Genomic DNA, 14665 nt, shown 5'->3' on the forward strand with positions numbered 1-14665 from the left:
CTTTAGATTTTCAGTATTGTGGAGTTCTTTGTAGTGACTACTTTGCCACGTCAGAACTCCTTTTCAGACAGAAATAACCCAGTTGTTTTCCCTTTCTCAAACTGTCAATGCTTGGTTGCTCTCACGTTCATTTATCATGGACAAGTCTCCTCGTGCGTTGAAGCTCTGTAGAAATGATTCCTTCACTATTTCTCAGTTAAATTCCTGTTCGTAGGCCTCCCTCTTGTAACAGAGTGAGAGAGGGGAGTATGAATCTCATGTGTATTAAATTTACAATTTGGTGACATAAATGATATAATGCACTGTGCTATTTACTGAATCTAGGGTGCCACAGTGATCCCTTACAATCGGCATAGCCAACTAACTTTTTTCATTTTTCCTAACATGAACATGAGATACGCCAATCTGTGGTAACATGGTTGCATGCTTTTTCAAATCAGGTATATATTTGTGACGAAGCCTATCATCTCTGGATACACATACATACCATGCTTAGAGAACATACCTAAACATTCCAAAATTGCTAATTAGTCCATCACCTTTATTGGCCAAGGAAAGCAGATCACCTTTGGGGGTTAAGGAAGCTGCATGTTAAACATGTTTTTGTGGGGTGGGAGATTTAAAAGTAATCTGTCTTCCGAAACCATTGAAACACTGAACATAGAAGTGTAGAGCCGAGTAGGCATGTGTACAACAATACATTGAGAGCAGATATGCTTTGGAGATGTATATATAGTTTACAGTGTAAGCAAGGAGACAGTGTATGGATTGGAACAATTTATAACCCAATAGGGTGCAGCAGGGCATTAGATATGTATAGTGAGTATTCAAGGGGACTTCAGGAAATGCAGTACATCGTTTTCAATATGTTGATAAGTGGAAATCATGTTCTCGTTGTGCCATGAATAGATTGCCATACTCCGGCACCATCCGAGTGCCCATGCCCGTCCCCATCATTTGGAAATAAATACTGGCACCAACTGTCTGAATAATATTACAAAAGCTTGCATATAGATCACTTTGATAGCATAACTTGGGTATCATCTTGTTGTCTTTTTTGAAGCAATACTTTTTATATTACCATTGGCTATATGGTACAATTGGTACAAGAAAATTGTATGTATAATATATATATATATATATATATATATATATATATATATATATATATATATATATATATATATATATATATATATATTGGGGACCCTGTAGGGGGTGCTCTAAATTGCATAAAGAATTTGTGCGATGTATTACTCAGGCAACATCTAGTATGGGGGAAAGATACACCCATCCCGAATTGGGCGAGCACAATTTAGATTTATTAAACAAAGTTCTAATTATGACCATGGGATATACCATAGTATTGATTCCCTACAGACTCCTTCCCCTTTCGGGACAAGAAATACACAGGGTTCCACAGAAGGTCTATTTATTAAAAACTAGAAATAATCAAACCAATTCAAAATAAGCATATTACATATTTACATAATTCTCAATGAAATCTCAATGTCAATAGATACTACAGAATAATTGTGTGCTTTTGTTACTGCTGCATTTAACTTGTTTGTAGACTTTCACCATATATACATTTGGTTTACACTAAGCGCACATCCACCATGCGTTGAGAAGTGTATGAGGTTTCAGGATAAAGCTTTCATTTGATACAAACAAAATTAAATCAGAACATCTCTGCCTATTTAAATCTCTCTATTTTGAATAAATGCCTCCTCTATACAATAGACAGTTGAGCATCACAAACAGCCATTCAAGTAAACACGCTACTTGATATTCTTGCATGTAAATCGCTTGCAAAATGACAAATGCATGTTTAACCTGTATTTATGATCGATTCCCTCCATTTGTGTGTCTAGTGCAGTTAATAACTTTTTACCCTTTCTCTTGAGTGATTCAGCACTAGTAAAAGGACTCTGCTTGGTGGTGTATATCGGGAATGACTTTAGTTACTTTTTAAATGTAATGTGGCAGACGAGAAGAAGGAGTCGGACGCACTGCAGACATTTTCAAGGGATTTTATTTACACAATGTAACATTGCCTGGCTTGCTCTATTGTTCTGGGGATGTTCCCGGCCTCGTCAAACTTGCTACAGGTGCTTGTCAATCGTCAAATTCTAATGAAAATGGCCTCCGTCCAAAACCGTACTCTTATTTGAGCCTGCCACTTTAACTATAAACAGCACCATCATATTTAGCTTCTGGTAACTGGTAACTTCCCTTTCGCCTGGCTTCCTGGGCTTCTGCTCAGGTTTTCCAAAAACAAACAAAGTTCTTATAGTTCTGAAAAATGGGTGAACGTCAGTGTAGGTTTCTCAGGTTTCTGTGATTGTCTCTTACAAGACTTGGTAGCTCTTGATATAGATTTACGATGTTGGTCGCCATGAGGTTTTGAAACCTTCCTGGATCATTCTTACACTCCTTTTGGCGGTAGTCTTTTAATATTCTCTTCCTCATTTTAAATCCTTTAGATTTTTTGTTTTACACTGTATCTGCTAGGGCATTTTGGACCCTTTTTAATTGATTACTACAACAACTCTTGTGGCCTCTCCAAAGGCTTACACTTCAGGTTTCTCAGGTTCCTGTAACTGGAGTTCAAACTTAATTCAATTGATTTCTCAATGTCTCTCATAGAGCACTGCAAGTGTTAGTCAAACGTCATATTCAACAACTTTCTTGGCGTCTTCCAAGACATATGTTCTGGGTTTCTCAAGTTCCCATAATCTGTATTATAACTTCTTTGATACAGTTTGTTCAGTCCCTGTTGCCGCCCCCTTTCCTGAACCACCCAGGTACCTTCACTTGACTTGAGCTGGTTCACAGGGCTTGATGTTGGCATATGGCGTCTTCGCCAAAGTCCTTGTCCCCTAGAGGCAGTCACCCCCAGTTTTGTCCCACTTGCCCAGACCCTTAGGGAGGGTCTTGCTTAGCTGACTCACCTCCCTAGCCTCAAAGGAGTGTGGCTCCCCTCTGGGGAGAAGGGACGAATACCCTAAATTTGTCACAGTATGTACAAAGTGAGATATTATTTTGGCTTTCATTCTGTGCTTGCTCATTACAAAGAAGAGTCAGGGATCTCTCAATATACACACCATTAGGCCTATTGTTACTACATTTATGATTCCATAAGCACATACGCTTCAGCAGTATTTACCAAATTACCCATGGGGTACATTCGATTATATATATATCCCCCTAATTACTTTCACAAATAAAAATGGCTAGGATTGAATCTATTACCCTTTAGAGTATGCTTCCCTTCAGTCGTTGTATTTCCCCATTAATATTATAGTTAGATAAAATGTCCTTTGGCTGTCTCACAGACAGGTGGGCACCCTCTGAGTACTGGTTAAAAGTGGGTATCTGTCAGCAAGACCGAGTCAGATTCCTTGCACAAACAGGTTTCTCTCCCTTTCCACTGAAGGATACATGGATGTTGGACCTCAGATGGGCCTCTCTTACAGTGCACTGAGAGTAATCCAAAATGTCCAAGGGTGAGCAATCTATTCCATTTGCCTTTCTGTTGTTGTCAATCCTCTTTCTCTCCTTCTTCCCAACAGTCTGTCAGTCAGTCTTTTCCAGTCAGTGAATGAGCGAGTCAGTCCATAGAATCAATGGGATTGGTCTTTTATAGATTAGAAGCTCCCTCCCTTCAGAGGTGGGTATTGTTAACATGGATTTCTAAAATCTGGCCTGGTGGACAGATTTCAGGAGGCTGCCCTAGTTATAGTGAACAGGGGAAATCTGAGCGGTTAGCCAAACCCAATCAAGCATGGAGAGTTGCCAAGGCTTAGTCTCAGGAGTAAGTGAGTGTGGCCCGGGATCCACAATAAGTCCACACAGTGAAATACACAATGATTCCACTTAGACAGGTAAGTACAAAAATAGTCTATTACAGGCCCAATGCACACTAGAAAAATGAATCAAGCAGGTAATATCACACAACACGCAGTTAATAAACATATATACAGTCACTTTAGGTTTGTAGAAATTCATACAATTCACTTACGGATGCAGTAAGGAAAACCAGTACAAGAGAATAATACCCTAACTTTATATGTCCAATCCCTATGTTGAATGGGTGTCATGATCTCTGCTTCCAAAAGGTCAGGGTTTTCCCAACTCCCTTGGAAGCAGATCCATAACCCAGGTTCTGAGTGCCAACCAGTCCCAATTGGGACCTTTTGGACCCAGTCCTGGCGCCAGTGGCACCAGGCGCATAAATATGCCCAGTCCCAGCGCTGGAAGCGCCGGGCTCATAATGCTTGGGTGGACTTACCTGCAGCAGACCATGCTGCTTACTTGCCTGCCAGTTGAGCCTCTGATCCTCTTCTGTTTGGAACTACTTTTCCTGTTGGGTGGGGCAGGAGCCACTCCCTAGATTCAGAACACTGGAACTCTTCTGGAAAGCAGGAACTCTTTTCTTACCTAGGCGTGGCTGTGGAAGGAGACACCTAAGCACTACAGGAGGCTATTTAAACCACACCCGATGGATGAATCTTGCTTTGCGTTATTCTGCATCCTCTGCAGCAGAACGCTCATCGTGTCTTCTGCATCTGATCCTGGGCCTAAGGAAAAAGGCTTACCATCCTGAATCCAGTCTTCAGCAACACCTATAAAGACAAGAAAGAACAGGTTAGCATTACGGTCTTCAGTGACAGCTCTTCACTTACCTGGTCCATCGGCTGTCACCAACGCCTCGCGCTGCATTCCGGCATCTGAAAGACAAAGGCTTACCTACTCTTTGTGCGCTCCGGAGGTCTTCACACTGCATTCCGGCATCTGAAAGACAAAAGCTTACCAACTCTTCGCACTCTCCGGAGGCCTTCGGCGCTGCATCTCGCATCTGAAAGACAAAACAAGGTGCGTTTAAAGACATTGGGGAACTTTAATACTCACGTGCCATTACTCCTTTCCACATCTAACCCAGTGGGTATTCCGGCACCCTGCAGCCGCTCCGAACTTGTACCTGCAAAATAAAAAGACAGTTAGAGCGCATCGTGAAGCAGGCAACAAGCGCTTACTTACGTGCTTCCAGGCGCTTCTATTCATCACACGGGCTCCATCTTCAACTCACTTCAGCCCGTCATCCGCCATCGCCGGAACCCTGCAAAACAAGAGACATCATTACTAAAGACTTTAAAGACATTAGAATTATTCGAAACTTACCGTTCGTGCAGTAAACGACGGACAGCAGTCCTCTGAAGTCAAGAGGCCTGCTCCCCTTATCCAGTGAAGAAACTGGTTACAGCACCCTGCCCCGAGGCAGATGGAGAGCACGGCGTTCACTTACCTAAGGTGAGAGCGTTAACCTTTGGGGTTCTACAGGAGAAGAGAAAGGGAAGAAGAGAGAGACATTCAATAACCCAGTTCCTTAATCCCATATTTTCTATCTGCAGTCATCTTACCCTTCGAGTCAGTCATACAGTGCCCAGAGGTCCAGCCCAAAGAGCCAGCCGTGTGTTACACATCACCTTTGAAGATACGGGATACGCCCAGTCAAGACCGGCGCCTCTACGGGAATCAGGTGAGCGTTACAGAACGCAAAGCCTACCACAAAACTCCCGTCCAGGCGCTATGGAAACCTCGGATACCGACGAGCTAGCCCAGTTACTTGGGGAACTAAGGGCAGAAGTGCATGCAGCCCGTCAGGAAACGAACGCTCTAAGAAGGGAACTGATTATTTCCAAGGAGCGAACAGATGATCTCGCTAGACAATTGCTACAGTCACAAGCCGGACAGACCCCGTTACCCGCATATCAGTGCCGGTTGCATTTCTTATGCCGGCCAGCAGCCTTTCCAACTGTTCAAGCTAAAGTAGCTTTCGTGCTTTCGTACCTTAGTGGCAATGCGGCAGACTGGTCGATCCCTCTAGTAAATCAAGATGATCCGGTCCTCCATGATTTTCAAGCTTTTCAGCTCAGTATGGAAAAACTGTTCGCAAGACATTCACAGGGGCAGGCCTTGGACAATGAGCTTCTTTCGTTGCAACAAGGTAATCAAGACCTTTTGGCTTATATTGCGTCTTTCAACAGACTGATAGTGGAAACTCAATGGCCTGAGGACAAAAGGATTACGCTGTTTTATAGAGGTCTACGTGGAGAGCTCAAAGATGTGTTAGCCCAAGTAGTGAATCCCCCACAAGGTTGTTCGGACTATATAGACTTAGTCGTTCAAATAGATCACAGACTGCAGAACAGGAAGGCCGATCGTTCCAAGTTTGATGCTCGAGTATTTTCCAAACCGCCAACTCCTTCCAAAGGAGTACACTCCGGGGAACCCATGCAAATAGGGGGTCTGAAAGGTCCTCTAACACAAAAGGAGCGGGAAAGGAGAAAACAGTTGCAATTATGCCTCTATTGCGGAAACTCAGGGCACTTTCTTCGAGACTGTCCGGTGAAACCTGCCAAGAAGGCAGTAGGAGCTGCAGTTACCAAAGTTACAAACTCTGAGCAGGGAAACGACCTCGCCCAACAAGAATAGAGGTCCTCTTGCCGAGCGTGAAAACCAGTTCCGTGACCTCGCATTTCGTGATACCTATGGTCCTCATTAGCCCTGATAATCCGGATCGATTACATGCAATTTAAGCTTACGTCGACAGCGGTGCCATCGGCAATTATGTGGATCATGAAATGGTTTTGAGGATGAATCTAACTCTTTGTCCCAAGGCTGTAAAGGATGTCATTACTACGGTGGATGGTACGGAGATAGCCTCCGGGCCAGTAACGCATACCACTCAAGAGGTGACGCTAGTAATTCAAGATGGACACCATGAGAAGATCGTGTTCGATGTGATCAAGGCCCCTCAGTTTCAGATTATTCTAGGAATACCTTGGTTAGAGAAACACAATCCTCTGATCGATTGGCGAGCAAGAACGGTCCAGTTTCCAGAATGTGTCTCTACTTGTCACCCTCCACCTGGTGTTGCACTGGCAGCAATTTCTTCAGAGACTCCCCAGTTACCTCCCGAATACCTAGAATACCAAGATTTTTTCCGGAAGGATCAGGCTAACTCTCTACCTCCTCATAGGTCTTATGACTGCCAGATAGACCTGATACCTGGATCTACTCCTCCTTGTAGTAGAATTTATGCCCTCACCGAGCCTGAGAACCTTCACCTTCGACAATACCTGGATCAATACCTGGCAAATGGGTTTATTCGTCCTTCCAAGTCCCCTGCTTCTTCAGCTTTGTTCTTCGTTCCAAAAAAGGAAGGAGACCTTAGAACTTGTATAGATTATCGCTCCCTGAACCAGATCACCGTTAAGAATAGATATCCGTTACCTTTGATCCCTGAACTCCTGGACCAAGTCAGAAAAGCATGCATATATACAAAGCTGGATCTTAGAGGAGCTTACCACTTGGTACGAGTAAAAGAGGGCGATGAATGGAAGACGGCCTTCCGCACCAAGTATGGGCTATTTGAATATCAGGTCATGCCCTTCGGACTTTGCAATGCCCCGGCCGCCTTTCAATATTTTATGAACGATGTCCTCAGAGAGCTCATAGATGTGTGTGTTGTTGTTTACATTGACGACATCCTCGTTTATTCTTCATCGGAATCTGAACATCAGAAACACGTGAAAATGGTCCTCGAAAGATTGCGTCAACACAAACTTTTCGCTAAGTTGGAAAAATGTGTTTTCAACGTGACTGAAGTTGAATTCTTGGGATTCATATTATCACCTGGCGGAGTGCGTATGGATTCAAAGAAGGTCGATGCAGTTCTCAAATGGCCATCACCATCCTCCGTAAAAGGTGTGCAAAGCATGTTAGGCTTCGCTAACTTTTACCGCAGGTTTATCCCCGAATTCTCTCGAATAGTCCAGCCCATCACTGCCTTGTTAAAGAAAAACAAACGTTTTGAATGGTCTACCGAGGCGGAACAAGCTTTCCAGGATTTGAAGACTAAATTTATCTCTGCACCAATCTTAAAACATCCTCGCCCCGAACTCCCCTACATCGTGGAAACTGATGCTTCAAGCCTTGCCATGGGGGCAGTTCTATCACAAAAGGACCCGGTAACCAATCAGTTGCATCCCGTGGCATTTTGGTCCCGCAAATTCTCGCCTCCTGAAATCAATTACACAATTACTGACAAGGAACTTCTGGCTATCAAGTCTGCCTTTAAGGCTTGGCGGCATTATCTGCTGGGGGCCCGACACACCGTTACTGTGATTACGGATCACTGAAACCTGCAATATTTGAAAACCGCAAAAGCCCAATCCTCTAGACAACTCCGTTGGGCATTATTCTTTGCCGAGTTTGACTTCATAATTACCTATCAACCTGGTACAAAGAACGGTAAAGCTGATGCCCTTTCTCGGATGGGAGTGGAAGAACACTTGATCAACCCTAAACCTGTACCAATCATTCCCGAACAAAGAATTCTTGGTGTAATCGCCACAGAATCCATAGAGGAAGTTAAGGATAAAGCCAGGCAACTTGTAACTCCAGCAGACATACAGAATTGGCATCTGCAGGGAAAGGACTTTGCAGTAAAGGACAACTTATTGTATTTCCAAGAACGATTATACCTACCCAGCACAGATTTACAGAAAAAAGTAATCTCTTGTTATCACGATTCTTTAATGGAAGGACATCCCGGTATGGCCAAGACCTCAGAAAAGATCAAGCGCTACTTCTGGTGGCCGTCTTGGAAGAAAGATATCAGAGACTTTATAATGTCCTGTGGAGTATGCGCCCAAAACAAGAGTCAAAAGGAAAGACCAGCAGGCCTCTTACGCCCTATTGACATCCCACCTCGCCCTTGGCATACGCTTTCTATGGACTTCATCACCGATCTACCTCCATGCTCCGGATACAATACGATTCTAGTAATCGTGGACTTATTCTCCAAGATGGCGCATTTCATTCCGCTCAAAGGCTTGCCAACAGCAGCAACTCTGGCCCGAGAATTTCTCGAAAACATCGTCCAACTGCACGGTTTTCCTTCGGTTCTAATTTCGGATCGAGGTAGTCAATTTATTTCTCATTTTTGGCGAAGTTGCCGTCGGTCGGCTCAAATTGATGTGAGACTATCGACCAGTCACCACCCTCACACCGACGGACAAACCGAGAGGACCAATCAAACTCTGGAACAGTATTTACGCTGCATGCTGCAACAAACTGAAAAAACTTGGAAAGACATCCTTTGGATAGCCGAATATGCCTACAATAACTCTGTCCATTCGGGAACTGGGAAAACCCCGTTTTTTCTTTTGTACGGCAGTCACCCTCGAACCTCGAGTTGGATCCCCTCCAAGATCTTGAAACACCAGCAGTAGACTATCTGCATTCTACAATCACCCAAGCCTTTAAGGAAGCTGTTTCTCACCTTCAAAGGGCTAAAGAACAATACAAGAAAGGAGCAGATCAACATCGGAAGGAAGCCCCTCAATATCAAGTAGGGGATCAAGTCTGGTTATCCACCAAATATCTACCTCTAAAAGGGCCACGCACATTCAACCCAAGATACCTTGGTCCCTATTCCATCACTACCATAGTAAACCCAGTAGCGGTCAAGTTGGACTTGCCCCCGCACATGAAGATACATCCGGTCTTCCACGTCTCTCTATTAAAACCCGTGCAACCTCAAACCCGACTAACTAAATCTCCAAAACCTATCCTAGTTGATGGAGAACTCGAGTTTGAAGTCAAAAGCATTCTGGACTCCAAGATCTCCAAATCTAAACTATTTTACCTAATTGACTGGAAAGGCTACGGCCCCCAAGAGAGATCCTGGGAACCTGCTGAATATGTCCACGCTCCTCGCCTAATCAAAAGATTTCACCGAACATTTCCTGACAAGCCAAAACCCCCGGAGAAGCCCGGTTTGGGAGGGGCCTTGAGGGGGGGTACTGTCATGATCTCTGCTTCCAAAAGGTCAGGGTTTTCCCAACTCCCTTGGAAGCAGATCCATAACCCAGGTTCTGAGTGCCAACCAGTCCCAATTGGGACCTTTTGGACCCAGTCCTGGCGCCAGTGGCACCAGGCTCATAAATATGCCCAGTCCCAGCGCTGGAAGCGCCGGGCTCATAATGCTTGGGTGGACTTACCTGCAGCAGACCATGCTGCTTACTTGCCTGCCAGTTGAGCCTCTGATCCTCTTCTGTTTCGAACTACTTTTCCTGTTGGGTGGGGCAGGAGCCACTCCCTAGATTCAGAACACTGGAACTCTTCTGGAAAGCAGGAACTCTTTTCTTACCTAGGCGTGGCTGTGGAAGGAGACACCTAAGCACTACAGGAGGCTATTTAAACCACACCCGATGGATGAATCTTGCTTTGCGTTATTCTGCATCCTCTGCAGCAGAACGCTCATCGTGTCTTCTGCATCTGATCCTGGGCCTAAGGAAAAAGGCTTACCATCCTGAATCCAGTCTTCAGCAACACCTATAAAGACAAGAAAGAACAGGTTAGCATTACGGTCTTCAGTGACAGCTCTTCACTTACCTGGTCCATCGGCTGTCACCAACGCCTCGCGCTGCATTCCGGCATCTGAAAGACAAAGGCTTACCTACTCTTCGTGCGCTCCGGAGGTCTTCACACTGCATTCCGGCATCTGAAAGACAAAAGCTTACCAACTCTTCGCACTCTCCGGAGGCCTTCGGCGCTGCATCCCGCATCTGAAAGACAAAACAAGGTGCGTTTAAAGACATTGGGGAACTTTAATACTCACGTGCCATTACTCCTTTCCACATCTAACCCAGTGGGTATTCCGGCACCCTGCAGCCGCTCCGAACTTGTACCTGCAAAATAAAAAGACAGTTAGAGCGCATCGTGAAGCAGGCAACAAGCGCTTACTTACGTGCTTCCAGGCGCTTCTATTCATCACACGGGCTCCATCTTCAACTCACTTCAGCCCGTCATCCGCCATCGCCGGAGCCCTGCAAAACAAGAAACATCATTACTAAAGACTTTAAAGACATTAGAATTACTCGAAACTTACCGTTCGTGCAGTTAACGACGGACAGCAGTCCTCTGAAGTCAAGAGGCCTACTCCCCTTATCCAGTTAAGAAACTGGTTTCAGCACCCTGCCCCGAGGCAGATGGAGAGCACGGCGTTCACTTACCTAAGGTGAGAGCGTTAACCTTTGGGGTTCTACAGGAGAAGAGAAAGGGAAGAAGAGAGAGACATTCAATAACCCAGTTCCTTAATCCCATATTTTCTATCTGCAGTCATCTTACCCTTCGAGTCAGTCATACAGTGCCCAGAGGTCCAGCCCAAAGAGCCAGCCGTGTGTTACACATCACCTTTGAAGATACGGGATACGCCCAGTCAAGACCGGCGCCTCTACGGGAATCAGGTGAGCGTTACAATGGGGCCCTGTGCCCGAAAGTCACAATATTCCTTCTCAGGAGAGGGGAAAAAGGTAGGAACGGTTCTGTTGGTGGTGAACATTTTTCCAGAAGACTTTTCAAAAATATTAAAGGTAAGATGCTTTTTCTGTGTTTTATAACCGCTTTTAAAACAAATGTTTAAAAAGCGAAAGAATGGAATAAACAAACGTTTATAGTAAGGTTTATCATAAAGGTGACAGGGGTGGCTGTAAGTATGGGGATTTCTCACCACCTTTACTCCGATTTTCCCAAGTGACTAGGCAGGTCGACTGAGAGTTGCTGGAGGTAGGTAGAAGATGCCCAGGAGCTGCAGGTGCAAGGACGATTCTGGTCGGGTACAGGAGCTGAGTGCAACCCTTTCCAAGGAAGTAATGCAGCAGACACAGATGCAGGTCTCTTCAGGACACTCTATCAGACAGAGGAAAGCTGGTTCCAGCGGGTCACTCCACACAGGCAGGATCCCTTGATGCTGGGAAGCTGAAACCTGGCACAAGGGCAACTTGTGGGATGAGATGGCGACCACCGAAGTTCCAGGTGAAAACGCAGAATGGTGACGCTTCTGGCGTGGTAGCCCATTTCAGAGTTGGTTATTTCACCGGGTGATCCAGGGACGATTCTGAGGGCTCAGGACTGCAGGCGCACAAGAAGATGTTGAGACTGGTTGGTCCCACCAGTCCAAGGGTCGAAGCACCGCAGAGGGTTTTCTCACATCGGGTAGTGCATGGCTTCAGTGGGGCAATTGCAGGAAAGACCACCAGGCCTCTCGATTCGTCCACATGTCTTCACTCGGCTGCACGGCTACACCGGATTCCTGACTCCAATGCTGATCTGCTGGAATGGCTGCAGGAGTCCTCTTCTTGTCTCAAAAACTGGCTCATGGCAAAAACTAGCCTACCAATTCACTCGCAGCGTTCACAAGTACAATGTGACTTAATTAGCTCTTTTCCCTATGAAAGATTCAGAATATTCAGAAATCCATTTCTGGCAGTTGGACGGGGGCCCAGAGGAGAGGCTCCTGGGATGGTTCAGTTTGATCCAGTCACAGGTGACACTGTCACGGTGGCCCTCCGGAAGCTGAAATCGACCTCTCCAGCTGACCTGATTCCGTTGTGGATTATCCAGTCAATGACATCAGAGGCCATTGCGCTCTTCACAGCAACACATCAGGCTTCATTCGCCAGGGGGTTCATTCCTGCAGCCTTGAAACATGCACTAGTTTCCCCACTGTTGAAGAAGCCACAGCTTGATGCTGCTCTTGCAGCACATTATCAGCCTATTTCACTTTTACCCTGTGTTATGAAGCTCATGGAAGCTATTGTCACCTCTCACCATTTGTACTACCTGGAATCCCAGGCTCTTGTCAATGCGGCTTTCGTCCCGCTAGGGGCTCAGAGTCAGTGATGATCTCTGTTTTGGACAACCTTGCCCTGTTTCAGAACTGCAGAAATGTTGTTATTTTGATTCTCCTTGACCTCTACGTGGCTTTTGATACTATTGATCATAACATCCTGCTTTAGTGCCTGGAGAGGGCGGGAATCTCTGGTCCCCCTCTAGTCTGGTTTACATAATTTCTCTCAGAGCGCTCCCAAAATTTCTTTATTTCCTTTTGAATCCTCTCCACTGAGTCTCTTGTGTGGTGTCCGCCAGAGGTCTTCTTTGTCCCGCTTCTTTTGAATCTTTAAACTCGTCCTCTCGCAGACTTGATCCATGAGCACATAGTATGTTTTTATATCTACGCTGATGACACTCAGCTGTTCTTTCTGCTGGACTCTCCTGAAACTGATCCTCCGTCTCAGCTTAGAAACTGCCCGTCAGCAGTAGGGAATGGATGGCCAAGAATTGGCTTAAATTAAATGGAGAGAAATCAGAGATTTAGGTAACTGGCTTTGGTGAACTGCAGGCAGCCTGGACCAATGATTTTTGGCCAGACTCCTTGGGCCTGTGACCTACACCGAGCAAGCCAGTGAAAAGTCTTGGTGTTAAAATTCTTCCCTCTGGCTCTCGGGAGCTGCAAATTCTGACAGTTTGCAACTCTGGCTTTGTGAAGCTGAACATTTTGAAAAATTGTCTTTTTTGCCTCACGATTCGCTAGCTAAAGTGGTAGCAGCGTCAATCCTGGTGGCCCTAGGTTACTGTAATGGTATCTATTTGCACCAAGAAGCCTTTCTAATTCAACGACTGCAGCTCCTTCAAAATGCTGCAGCGAGGCTGGCTCTTGGAGCTAATTGTTTGTCCCATTCACAGGGTCTCCTTCAGCAACTTCATTGGCTCCCGGTGGGCAGCCGCATTAAGTTCAAGATTCTCTACATTGCTCACCGAGCTTATCACTCTGGTGCCGAGTATTTGCACGCTAAGATGATTCCTTATGTCCCATCTAGGTCCCTTCGATCTGCCGCTTAGAATATTTTTGTCAGTCCCCAGATTTGGTAGAGCTCAAGCAGAGGGCCAGGTTTGCTCCACTCTTACCCCTGCCATGTAGAACTCACTCCCTGATCAGTTACTGGATGTGAGCGACCACTTAGGTTTCCAGAAAGCTCTGAAGACATATCTTTTTTGGCTATTTCTTTGTCTTGTCTGCCTGTTGTTATAGTGGCTCTTTCTCTCCTGCTTTTGCTAGTGCCTATATGCCTTCGGGCCATAGTTTAGTGTTTTATAAATATTGTTACATTACATTACACCAATGATAAGGATCTACTCCACTCACTCAGCCAGCAGTAGTCAAATCAGGGAGCACTGTGAGTTTTACTCATGCATGCACATCAGACTCTTTGCCATCACAGTTGTGGAATGGGACCAGACAGTCCCACCCGTGCACTAACCCATGAAAGCTGCAGCTTTCCCGGGCAAATGCATGACCATAGCAGGGATTTTCTGACCCAAGAAGGCCAGAAAACAATATGGCCAAAGAACAAGTGAAAAACTCTTGTGGCATTGCCCTTTTAGGGCACTAGCCACCTTTTATTAGCCAGATGTGGTAAATGCGAATTTGCACAATAAAAAGAATGCACAAATTGTGAAAAGTCTGTAAGCACATATAAAAGTAACAAAAATTCTGAAGTGAAAAAGTTGTAGGGTGATAAAAGTATCCTCATTGCACTGCATTGTAAGATTGTGTGCAATGTTAAAAAGTTAGCAAAACAGGTAAAACGTACAAAGGAAAAAAGGAAAAGGGAAACAAAGTTTCCCAGTAGTGACAGCCTGAAGGACTGATCAGTTTCCCCATGAAAAGGCCCTCTGTCAAAAGTTAAGACAGGGTCAAAAACAAAAGCAATATGTTTGGGGGTCCACAGAATATGGAGGGAAGGTTGCC

At 45.2% G+C, this 14665-nt stretch overlaps 1 protein-coding gene across 4 annotated transcripts in view; it reads left to right on the plus strand.

The window, feature by feature from the left end:
* ANK3 (ankyrin 3) overlaps positions 1-14665 on the plus strand; it is a 2768233-nt gene that overhangs the window by 905894 nt on the left and 1847674 nt on the right. The gene's annotated exons all lie outside the window — the stretch shown is intronic.

Source organism: Ambystoma mexicanum, chromosome 8, assembly GCF_040938575.1.
Source record: "Ambystoma mexicanum isolate Mex_15411 chromosome 8, UKY_AmexF1_1, whole genome shotgun sequence".
Taxonomy (NCBI): Eukaryota; Metazoa; Chordata; class Amphibia; order Caudata; family Ambystomatidae; genus Ambystoma; species Ambystoma mexicanum.